A 13,565-nucleotide genomic window follows, 5' to 3' on the forward strand; every position below is an offset into this window, starting at 1 on the left:
TGTCTTCACGAGGGGAGGTTGAAATGAGTCTTTGCACAAGCAAAGATACGTATATGTTTCTAAACCGTCTTTGGCACAAGCAGAGCAATAAGAGATAAGGCTATCTCTACAGCTCTGGGCACAAATAAGCCAAACCCTGGTTAGTAGGCTGTTTATTTACTGGACATCTTGAGTTTTTGGAAACCATCCAGAGGAAACCATATTTTGACAAGATAAGAGGGTGGGGCTGAGGAGGAGGGAGGGGCGGGTCGACCCGTGTCTCCAAGGCAACTTATTTGCCCAAAGAGATGATCAGAATTTCTCCATCTCTTCCATATGGCACCATGTTGACCGCAGTGAAGTTATTTTTAAGTTGGCTATATTCACAAGCCACTCCAACATTTCAAGTGCATCCGTATAGAGTATAGACTTTAGACTTTAAATAATTGTCCCTCTAGGGAAATTCTTTTTCACATGACCATTTACATTTTGTTTCACCAGACACATACACACACACACAAATTACAACACATGATTGCCACACATTTTTATACTCTGGCCAGGTTATCTTGGCCTCTTGTTAAAGGGATATTCCGGCGTAAGTTTAACCCATGGTCCAACGCACCGTAGGCTAACACCGAGTTAGACCCCCCCTCGAGAGATGAAGTCTGCTAACCGCTAACTTCTCCAGTTGTAGCAACGTTAGCAATGACCGCACCATACCAAAAAGCACAGTATACGGATCCACTATCCACCGATCAAAAAGCCACTTACAGCCACAAATAATGCTCAGAACAGCACCAAACATAATCAACAGTACAAACAGGGTCCCAGCACATAATACGAGGCACCAAACATCTGTTAGCTTAGCCTGGTTTCTATTGAAAAGAGACGAAAACAACTCACCCACTCTCCTCCAGTTATACGCTATGCAGCAACTTTTCGTGTTCAGCATAGAGTCCAGCACTGACAACACACACCGTGGCCGACTGGCAGCACAGACATCTGGTTTCAGCGGCCACCGACAGGCAGTGACCACCACACTGACCACTCTGACCTCTAAACAGCTCAGTCAGGAAAACTGAGCTGCAGGCCTACACAGAATTCAGATTCGCTTATTAACATGATAATAACACATCAGGAAAATGAAGATTTCCTCAAATGTTGTGGAAAGACAGAAGAGTCATAGTGTTTTCAGTAGATTTCTGTACAACCATAATAGAAATCACTCTGGGTCAGAATTTGGTGAAATTTGGTGCAGCCCAAGTCAAAGTGAGTGTGAGGCCATCACTCAGTTAGTCAGGTGATGTCATGGAAGAGGAGGTTGCTGTCTGTCAGTGTGTTTCTTGATGCTGCCACTGGGGGGAAATGAAGTTTAATATTTTCCAACATACACTCATAGTGGATTTAACAGCTGTTGATGAAGTTATGTGACAGTTCATAGAGCAGTGAAATGATGGATGTCTAATGGCTTTATGTGTATAAGAACTGCTGATAATTTAAAGATGAGCAGGTTTATTAAATTCATATAACTGCATAAACTTGCTGTTTTGATAAGAATTAGCTATATGTGATTTACCGAAAACACAACCTGATTTTCTACGCTTGTAACAAGAGAGCCACAGCCTTGTGTTTTAAGTGAGTTTATGACCACCACAAAGAAGAGGAGTGAAGTGAAGCTTGATCCTCATACTCAACATTTTTGACACTCTGCCTGTTGATGTTAATTAGTAACAGAAACAAGTCAAACACGTTTTTGTTTCAAAGGAAACAGTTACACTATAATGGAGTTAAAACCCTGTCAGGAACAACAAACCAAAAATCTTTTGATTATTGAACAAGTTCATCTGGCAGCTGTAATATATTACATGTTATTAAGTCTTCACTGTCAGTAAAATCACTTCTGCTGCTGCAAACATCAATGTTTGAGAAGTGCTTTATAAAGTTTATAATTCTTCAGGTTAGGACCTGGATCATGTCCAAGGTGTCAGTTTCTCTGAGACAGAGAGTGATACTGTACTTTACAGACAAACATGAATAAAGTATGTTGCTCGCCTGCAGGAAACCACTCACAGGTGAGCACGTCTAATATACTGTACAGAAGGCAATGAATTTATCACAACCAGGAAACATCTGTGAAATAAACAAGTAAAAGCAACCGACTCTGGTCTTGTCAGTACTTCAGTCCAGTTCCGTCTGTCAGAGCAACATGGAGAAGCTCCTGATACTGCTGCTCTTCTGCCACGTAGCACCTGCAGGTAACGTCATTACATTATTTATATGTTTTTTTGGTAACACTTTACTTGACGCCTATCTCTATAACACATTATAACCATACTTATAATGAGTTATAATGCAGTTATAACACTGTATAACTATAATTATAAACACACTACAGGAAATTTAAAGATTCCAATCAAATTTGTTGTTTTTGGAACCTGGAGAGAAACCATTAAGTCACAGGGAGAACGTGCAAACTCGCCTCCAGACAGACCCCGGGATCAGGAATTGAGCCCAGAACCTTCTTGCTGAGAGCTAAAGGTGCTAACTACTGTATTAATGTGAAGGCCAACATTGACTCAGGGTGCCATCCATTCAGCTTGGAATGATGTCACCTCCGAGCTGAGCACTTTCCAGTTGAAAAAAACCCACACAAATCAGAAAATTGGAAGATTAATATAACAAAACGAAAATATAACAATTTCATATTTGTAAATGTTTAAATTTCAGTACAAACATGTACCAAAACAAGCAGTAACTAGCAGTACTATTTTGATAGGCCTAACTGTGTTTTTACAGTGTAGAAAAATGTCCAGGGATAAGAACTGAACAATATTATGTAGGTTACATGGCTGACTGTAATGTGGGACAATTACCTGAGAAATAAAATAAACTGTAAAATTGCAGAGTATCCACTAATGTTGACGCGAGTAGCAGCCATCTTGAATTCAGGGAAATGTCAGGGCTGGTGGGATTCGTCCGACTTTCAGAGTCTGAGCTTGGCCTTCAGATAAAAATTCCAACTCTGGCTCAGAAATTCCAACTTGTGAAATGCATCTTCATTTGTTGAAACAATGTTTATACAAAGTTCAAATCAAATCATTAATGGTACAAGGGCTACTGTCATTGCTACTGTTTAAAACCAACTGATTTACAACTTTGTAAACTAATATCTTATTCTTAAATTCTTTAAAATCGTATTTATTGCGATTGATCAAAAGTTAAAAAAAAAAAAAAAAATTAAACTTGAATCCTCTTTGTCCTACAGTCAAACACTCACTGAGGTTTTCTGCCATGATCTCCTCTGGACACCCAAACATCCCTGGTTACATGGTTGCAGCAGACTTTGATGAAGTTCTGATGGCATACTATGAGAGCAGCATGAAAACACCAGAACCCAGACAGGACTGGGCGTGGAAATTATTAAAGGATAATCGAGACAAGTGGAAAAGACTTGCTGGGGACAGCATGCATTATGAGGAAATGCTCAGAGTCGACACAGACAGTTTCAAGCAGCAGTCAAACCAAACTGAAGGTACATATGTTTCTGATCAAATGTTCATCTGATTCATTGCTTCATTTCTTTCTTTACGGTAATAGAACAGAAAGTCCTAGATTCTGATAGGCCTATTTACTTGTACTGCCTCTCATTTGTGGTCAGAACCTGATTCTGTTGTCCATCCTACTCCACCTTTGAAGAACAGTCGTGATTTGTGATATTAGACAACAATGCCCCTCGGCTGCTCCTCTGCAAATCTGCTGCAGTCTGTGGCATCAGGACTCCAGATGAGTTGTAGTGAACTGGCAAATAAGTGAAATGAATGAATGACACTATTTCTTCATCTCACTCTGTCTGTTCCAGGTCTCCACATCATCCAGCAGCACTGGGGCTGTGAATGGGATGATGAGACTGAAAAGGTTAAAGGTTTTTTGAAATATGGTTATAATGGAGATGACTTCCTCACATATGACCCGCAGAGTGAGACGTGGATTGCTGCAACGCCCCAGGCTGAAACCATTAAACAGGAGTGGGATGGAGATACAGCTAAAAATCAGTTATGGAAGAACGCCCTTGACCACATTTTTCCTCCCCTACTTCAGAAGTTTTTGAACTATGCAAGTGGTTTTCTGCGTAGAACAGGTATGTGTCCTGACCAAGGGGGCAGTTGTGGATCTGAGAAGTAAAGCTCACTTCCGCGTTCAAAAAACTGCAATCCCCCCGGCTTCCTCTGGGGGCTGGTGTCAGAAGGGAGCATTCCCCATAGACCCCCATGTTAAAATCGCCGATTTTACATCCTCAGTAAACATGTTAAAAGCCTGGTGTCAGAACGTTTTTTTTTCTCAATCGATAGTTTCTACCCCCGCACACACTCTGAGGGGGGTGAATTTTTTTTAAACTCTACCGTTTTACTGTTATTAGGTTAAAACTCTGGCCAATTAGGGCGCGGAAATGTTGAGTGACAGGCCCGAGCAGCTCCGTGGACAGCTGCCTCGAGGCCAGTGGGCGGGTTCTCGGCGGTTCTCGGCCGGCCAATCCAACATGGCGCTGTCCAGGCCGCCATATTTGAGTCACAAAAACGACTCCCCAAAACCAATGGGTGACGTCACGGACGCTACGTCCATTCTTTTTACAGTCTATGGTCCTGACATCCTCTCTATTTCTAATCAACATTAACGTTATATATAAATTGTTCGTTTTCGTAACGCTCATATCAGCCAGGGGGGAACATTAATCAAGCTTTATTTATAAAATAGATGCAAAAGAGGATATCTCTTTTCATATGTAACTTTAAAAACCTTTTTTAAATAGCCACTTACTTTTGAATTCTGAGGATGAATATTAATATAGGCAATCATATACTTATATTAATACTGCAAATCCAGTACACTTCTTAGAGAAAGGTTGTAGTTTTAGTCAACTTTATTTATTGGATAGATTGTGTAACCAGATTTTTTGTTCAAAGATTTTACATGGACAATGTGACTCCTCTTCACGCTCTCATGTCATTTCAAGGCTTGGAGGAGTCAAACTCTACGGCACCAAGCTAATAATTGAATTCACTACAGTATTATCATCATGAAGAAGAAGACATTTTCACCCCATCCTGACGGTGTCTTGTTTTTAAAATCCTCCAGTTCGTCCCTCAGTGTCCCTCCTCCAGAAGACTCCCTCCTCTCCAGTCAGCTGCCACGCTACAGGTTTCCACCCTCACAGAGCCCTGATGTTCTGGACCAGAGATGGAGAGGAGCTTTATGAGGACGTGGACCACGGAGAAATCCTCCTCGACCGTGATGGAACCTTCCAGATGAGTGTTGACCTGAACGTCTCATCAGTCAAAGCTGAAGGCTGGAGGAGCTACGACTGTGTGTTTCAGCTCTCTGGAGTGACGGACGACATCGTCACCAAACTGGACAAAGTACAGATCAGGACCAACTGGGGAAAAATTGGAATCAGAAAGAATCAAGGTGATAAAAAATATTTTAATTCAGCTTTTTTTTTTTATCCCCATTGATACAAAAATAGGCCACAACAAAAATCACATTACAAGACAAAAGATGAGACCTCAAAGAAAACAACGTGTTCAGCTATTTAGTTTCATTACAACCAAGAAAATCCTGCACATTTGTCGTGTCTCTTCCTGGTCTGCAGCGCCTCACTGTGGGGAAAAGCTCGCTGACAATCTGCAAAGCTTCATCTTTATTTTCAGTTCATGTTTCTCACAGCCTGTCAGACAACTGATGAGGTGATAAGAGCATGAACATGACACATAGAACACGTGACTCTTTGCTCTCACCTGCTTCACCTGCACATCGTGTGATGAAGTGATGATGTTGTTTCTTGGTGTTTTGTTGAACAGAGAAGTCCAGTGACACGACCATCGGCATCGTTGTTGCAGTGGTTGTTCTTGTCGTCATCCTCATTTGTTCTGTCGTTGGATTTAAAGTCTACAAAAAGAAGACAGGTGAGAGAGTCTGGCTGCTGAGTGGATGTTTGTGTCAAGGCTGCAACACTGAGTCAATATGTGATAAAGCAACAAATGACAAGACGATGAAACTCTACAGTTCAACATGAGAATGTTTGACAAATGAAATTCTTTCTCTTTTCTTCAGCTGAACTCCCTGCACCTCGTAAGTACAACTTGTTTTTATTTCATTGCCTCTGAAGACACGGACTTTACAGTGGGTTAGCTTCAACAAAACTGTACAGGCAAGACGTTTATAGTCAGTGTGTGATGATGAGTGGACTAACAACATCTTCTGACTTTTACAGCTCCTGGTGACTCTGAACTCACAGAGAACCTGAATCCGATGTGAAGCTCTGGGGATCATTTTTAGAGCTGTAAACAGAGTCTGAGTGACAGCTGGTTTTCTAACTCTGAAGCTTTGCAAGTAAAATCTATAAAATTTTGATATGTAGGAAATAAATGTGAAATAAATAGGCTATATTTTGGTCATGAAAAATGCTCTTTGTGTATATTCACAGTGATTAATTATGCATTTATTTCTTTACAATTAATCACATGTCAATAACCAATCTGGCTTTAGACTGTGATAGGACCACCAACCTAATTAAGATAAGGCCACATAAATTCATACTGCAGAAATAAATAAATGTAAAATTACAGAAATAAATGCATATGTGTAGGCTATAAATGAATAAATATAGGCTATGTGTAATATATGTTGGTGTGGAGTTATTGTGTCAAATTAAACACTGTAGAAACATTTTTAGCAGTGGGTTACTTGCACCAGGACAGTCTCATTGCTGTGTGTTTTTTTTATCTTCAAATAATACATTATATTTATCAATAATAACTTAGTATAGAAACAAATTAAACAGCATATGAAAAATCACTTATTTTCAGTGTTTTTTGTTTGTTTGTTTTGCAATATCTGTTCAAAAATGGAAAAGCAAAAAGTGTCTCAAATGTAGGCTACTCAGTCTAGGCTACTACTTACAGAGTGATAAAAAGAGATATCAAAAATCCCCCCCGTAAAAACTTTTGACTCATATAGGCCTATGTCAACAAAATAAAATAAAATTTTTGAGAGTGGCTTTATTATTGTTTATCTGTTCTGGAAATGAATGCAAAATAGCGCATATTTAATTAGATATTGCCTCATTTACATATTTAAACATAAAATCTCGACGAAACGTAATAAAAAATGTCTTAATGTAAGAAATAAACTTGGGAAGTTTCATGATGATATTAATTTTTACCCTATTTGATATGTTAGTGATCATAGACTATTGTCTCCATGGCAACGGCAGCAGCAGCAGAGCAGAAGACAGAACGTGTGACGTAGGCAACATTCCATTCGCGGAGCCGAGCGTTTGGTTTTCAAACTGGCTTCCGTCATCTTCCATCTTCTCGATGACGTCGTCGCCGAGAAGCTCCTTCATCAGATGACGTCAGCATTTGCCTGTGATGTACCACGTCACCCTTTGATGTCTAAACACATAGGCTGAAGCTTTTGTAACGTTTTTGTTTTAGTTTGAGCACTTTGTTCATCTGGCAGCACTTTGAAGCTTCACAGCTACAATCACATCAATACAAGTGTGTTTGGCTGTGAAAAAACAAAACAAAAAACACGTAGGCTATTATAGTCAGAGACTGTGACTGACTGAGTTTAATCCAACAAATCATCTAGGCCTACACAGTGAATTTGATCAGACATCATGTCCATCTCTGGTAACATTGTTGAGAGACTGGTCCCAGCTGAGGATGACGGCACATCTGCCGGTGCGAATCCCTCCCCCAATTACCAACACCCCACACCTCCCCCTCAGGGAGATGGTCCCTCTCCGTCCCACTTCTGGTGGAAGGTGGGGGCTGTGGCGGTGACGGGGGGTGCTGCTGTCGGTCTATTAGCTGCGTGTCCCCCGGCCCGAGAAGTCGTGTCCAATGCCGTGGGTGAATCTGCCTGCTCCCTGGTGGGGGCGTTGCCTTTAGCTGTTCCCTTCATCTTGAAACGGGGCCCCTCTGATACACCTGTGCAGGACGACCCCGGTGTCCCCCCACCGCCCTCCATCTGGAGGAAGGTGGGGACTGCAGTGGTGCTGTTCGGGGCCGCTGTTGTCGGTGTTTTAGCCCGAGAGGCTGTGGGTGACGCTATCTCCTACCGGGTGCCTTCAGGGGTTCCCCCCATCATCTAACAAGCCGCTGAATCAGTTGGACCTGGACGTTTGACTGACCCAATGATTTGATCAGTTCCAGGTCCATTTTGGGTTGGGTTTTCCCCGGGTGCTCCGGTTTCTCCCACAGCACAGTATAGTGCACACTTAAAACATTCTAATCTCTAAAATCTCTCTTTTTCTCTCACTCTTTGTCTCTCTTGCCCCCCCCCCCCCTCTGGGTTTTCCCCGGGTGCTCCGGTTTCCCCCACAGCACATTACAACAGATGCACATCAAATAAAAAAAAAGAATTATGTGGAAATGGTTATAGTTATAGTTATGTTGTGATGACTGATTTAGTGGTGGATTAGTTGATAGATTAATATATGCATATCCTGTGTTATAAACTGTTTTCTTGTGTGTTCAACATCTATTGCACGTCTGTCCGTCCTGGGTGAGGGATCCCTCCTCTGTTGCTCACCCTGAGGTTTCTCCAATTTTTCCCTGTTAAAAGGGTTTTCCATGGAGTTTTTCCTCAGTCGATGTGAGGGTCTAAGGCCAGAGGATGTTGTTATGATGCCATGTAAAGCCCTTTGAGACAAACTGTTTGTAAAATTGGGCTATACAAATAAAATTGCCTTGCCTAGTCCATCAGTTTGTCAGTTGTATACTTCATTCATATTTGAAAATATCTTCCTGCAGATAACAAAATAAAAGTAACTGGCTTCTCTGAACAAGGTCTTTTCTACCTTAGCCACTAGAGGGAGACACAGGACTATTTCTCAACAGCTCCTGTTTACATTTTTTTTATATGGGTTGGAGTTGGAAAGCATAACTGAGAGATTTGAGCGTGAAACATGATTTTAAATTTAACCTGATAGCTGATATTACAACAGAAGCACTGAAGGATTGGTCTTCTAACTCAGAAGTTTCCAGTCAAAAATGTAACCTGCCTGTTGTTTCACTGGGATGTTTGACCTGACAGTGTGTAATGATGTATGAGCACTTTGTTTCACTGTCATCTTCTGAATAGGGAAAGTTTCTCAGTGCTCTACAACTGACTTTATATTTAAGATTACATTTAAGACATGTACACAAGCAGCACAGCAATGAGTGTGGCAGCCCGTCATGGGCCCAGATCAGGGGCGGTGCCAGTCATTAAACTCTACTGGGGCACAATTCAGTCTGAACTGACTTTATTTTAAGCATTGAAGTGTACCGACTATATGACATTTATACTTGGGCACAGTTCATTTATACTGTAAGTAAGCACATAAGTAAATTTTATTTATACAGCGGTTTTCTCAGAGAGGACTCACAAAGTTTGAAGTGGTTAAAAAACAATAAAAAAAAAAACATCATAGTGTAATCACAAACAACAGACGGAATTATAGCAAAAAATACAAAGAATTAATTACAGTAAATAAATTGATCAAATAAAACAGCAAAATAGTGGGAGGGAACAATAGCACATTACCGGAACGCACACTTAAACAGATGCGTTTTAACATGACTTTTAGGGCTCATGCCCCAGTAAAAGTGGTCTGGTGATGACCCTGACCCAGATGCAACTTATACAAATGTTATGGCTACACTCAAACATACAGTAGACAACATCTTATATTGTGGAGTTATGTACACTTCTGAACATTGTTGTATTCATACACATATTTTTTAAGCAGGTAGTTGTAAGATGTGATTTATGGAAATATTGGCTAACCAAAACCACTTGGACATGTCATCCAAACTACTTAAAAAAAAAAAAAAATGAAATCGACAATGTACATGTGACATGAAATTATAACAATAGGCTATATATTTAAAAAATGTCACATGCCAATGATAAAATGCCACTCAACTGAGATTATAGCAAAATAACTAAGTATCCACCAGTCATGAAATGAACCAAAAAAAAAAAAAAAAACAACACCCCACTTTTCACAGGAAAAAGCTGGAATGTCAACTTTGGTTTTGTAAACAATATTGACTCAAGTTTGGCCGCAGAGATTCTTCCTCAGGCTGAGACTCACGAGGGTTTATCCATGATGATGTTGTAGCTATGTGACCATTGAGCAACGTCCGCCCTTGTTTTTTTTGTTTTTTTGCACATGCACCACACCAAAGGTCAAGAGCGTGGTGTGGACTGCCTGACTGCCTGACAAAATTTTGCACTGCAGGGGTTTATCCTCACAGTGGTGCGAAGGAAAACAAAAATTGGGGCAGGGCTGGTCAAAGGAAATTCAGATACTGTAGATAAGTCAAGGTAAGAAAATAAAGACACATTCCTTGCATTCCTTTGAGGGTCTCTGAATTTTTGTAGTTTCAGTGAACTACACACAATAAACTCAAAAAACTTCTTGAATTATAATTCATACATGTATGTAATTAAACTTCCGGCAAAATATACAGCAGTTAGACTACTAGTTTAATTACATATAAACCTCTACTCCCCAACACTGGTATTTACATATGCCATAAAACATGTCTGAAAGGGACCTTTAACATATCCATGGAGACAAAAACAAAGATATACACCCTCATATTGCTTAATGGGCTTTGTCATTCATTTCAGCAATCTCAGTCTGGTGCATAGTCAAAAGAAAACCCCATGTAGAAGAAAGTATAGTGCACACTTAGGAGTGACTAGATACTGTATATGATTCAATATTACGCATCAAGTGGAGTCAGTAAGATGACAAACATGGAGTTCACTGTGGTGCGTGAAAGAGGAACTCATTCTAGGGGCTATAAAAAAAAAGGAAGAACCTGAAATCAGTGTCAATGTCCATGTGATGGTGAAAATGACTGCAATACATCATAGATAGGGGGTTTTGTGCAATCGTCTGTCGTAACATCACTGTCGCTGTGATGATTTTCCAACAGTTGTTTGTTTATCTCCTTCCTCTTTCTGTCTTTGCGTACTTTGATGTCTGCCCAGACATCTGATCAGTCATCTGCAGTATCAGCGTCAGAGATCAGCAATCCTCTGTCTTTATGAGGTGGTGAACGTGTAAATACAAGAATAAGGTGTCATAAACAGTAGTTGATGAAGAAAACAATACATTGATTAACAAAGTGTTATAACTAATTGCTGATAACTGGTATATAATAAAAAAGCATTGTTAGCCATCATTTATTTTCCATTGCCCCGTGTGAATTAGATACTGAGGATTATCACCATATAGACATATTTTATATATACACTGTTGCCCATAAAGTTGGAAAAATGTAGTTTTCAGACACATTCCTCTTTTTTTCCCTACTGTATTAATACACATCAGTTCACCTTTGACCAGGTACTGTGATTACTTACTGAGTCCCAGTTACCAGTTTTATGAAGATATACACTTTATCGATCAAGAATAAATTACATCATTTCATCCCAATCGTTTCAAAGAAAAGAGGTAATACTTTATGGGCAACAGTGTAGATATACTGTACAAGCAGTGTTTGGTAGACATTCATACCTGACCTTCAAACACACGCTGTGCTAGAAATTGATCCAAATGAAAAAGGATTATAATGTCACAATGTCATTTAGTATTCTTTTTGTTAAAAACAAAAACGAGTATAACACAGCACTGGTATTTGAAAAAAACTAAGATGTTTTCCTCTAACAGAGTTGGAGTGAAGGATAAAAATAACAATTTTAAAGCTCCCCCCCCCCTTTTTTTAAATCCTCAAACCACCTGGGAATTTGATCCCACACGTGACTACATCTCTGGAGATTGTCTGTTTTATAGTGGCACAAAATATCCCATGTATGGACCTATGTATAATCTAAGCTGCATGACCCAATGTCCTGCATGTACAGTATGGCTGTTTGGTTCTAACCCTCCGTCTTCTGAGCCAATGAGTTACACAGGCACAGACAGGAACCGGAGGACTGGATGTGATGTCCTTAACACACTGTTTGTTTAGTCTTGCTGTACATACAGACTCAGTCCAACAAGCCCTTGTCAAACTCCAATCAAAACAATATTCTTTTTTTTTTTTTTTTACATTCTAGTCTTTCTTTCTGTAGCATTAAGATTAATGACACTGGATCTGACTAGTTTGAGGTTTGGAGCTGTGACAGTCTGAGGTGCATTTCCTTTGCAGGAATATTGTAATGCTGAACAGTGTGTGATTACTGAACTTTGGATTCAGTAGTAGATGTTTAACTTTCGGATCTACGCTTTATTTTGTCAGTGATAAGATTTCTACTTGATCATGATTACCAGTCTCATAATAGAGTTAATAACAGGGTTCAATTGCCAGTATAAACAGGGTCATCTTATATTATTATTAATTAAGTCTTCTTTTATGACATTTGTATTTTTGTATAGTCATATTACTTTCTTCATTATTGTTTGGCGATTGATTTACAAGGTCACAAAAGAGGTGGTGTGAGTTGAGCGAGACATTCCTCTCATAGCTTCCTGGATGGGGTTGTTTTTATTTGACTAGTAACATCAGTCCTCATTGGAAAGCAATGCATTTTTGGCAAAACTCCTACAGACGTCCTAGATGGAGGAGACTGGTTTTTTAATCGGTGAGAGAGTCTTTCCACTGATTTGACACACTGGTCCCTGAGTGGAAAAGAGCTGCAGATGGTGATATGATATGACTGTTGGAGAGGAAACGATGAGGATATTTTTGAGATGGTCAGATTTCGCAATTTTTAGTAGCCTACTTCCTTGTTGCGGGCGCGGCTTGTCAGGGCTGCACCCACTTGAGGGAATATCAGGGTCAAGCGAGTCAGAGTGACGACAGCATTTTAGAAGCTGGATTTTCAAAATAAATCAAAAAGCAGGCCACCTTACAGAAGAGGCGGGTTTATTACGAGCAGGTGAAACTGCTGGTGCTGAATGTGTGAAGGGGTATTGGTGATGCAAAACTTTATCAAAGCAATAACAACAAAATAAAACTGAAACAGCTCTCAAAGAAAGAAAGAAAAACAATGCAATATCAAAACATAGATGGCTGACTATTTAAAAGAAATCTCACATTTCTATTTCTGTACAAGGATGTTCAAATTCAGTTGTGTTTGTCAGCTTGAACTTGTGAACTATACAAACATACATAGCTACACACACATATATTATATAACCTACATCTAGTGGAAAAACAGTAGGTGTACTAGGCATAGGTGTGCACAGAATAAAGGTTGTATAGGCTAAATGTTGTGTAAATGATGTCTGTCTACAAATCATTTGTGTATGTCCATTTAAATAGCATTTTAGTGTGTCTTTGTTACTGCTGTTTAAAGGCCCCATGGCATGAAAAATGTGATTTTGGTTATTTTTTCGTGCTTGGGGAGGTCTTTGGGCCACGTATATACTGCCCCATGCATCAAATTGGTCATAAACGGAGAGACACACACCGCCCATTTGTAGGAACATTCTATTTGAGACGAGCAGATAGCACTTCCTCCTTTCTGTGATGTCACACACAAGGTAACTCCGCCCACCGTGACCAGTTGTTTTT

The sequence above is a fragment of the Trachurus trachurus genome (assembly GCF_905171665.1).
Source record: "Trachurus trachurus genome assembly, chromosome: 5".
Classification (NCBI taxonomy): domain Eukaryota; kingdom Metazoa; phylum Chordata; class Actinopteri; order Carangiformes; family Carangidae; genus Trachurus; species Trachurus trachurus.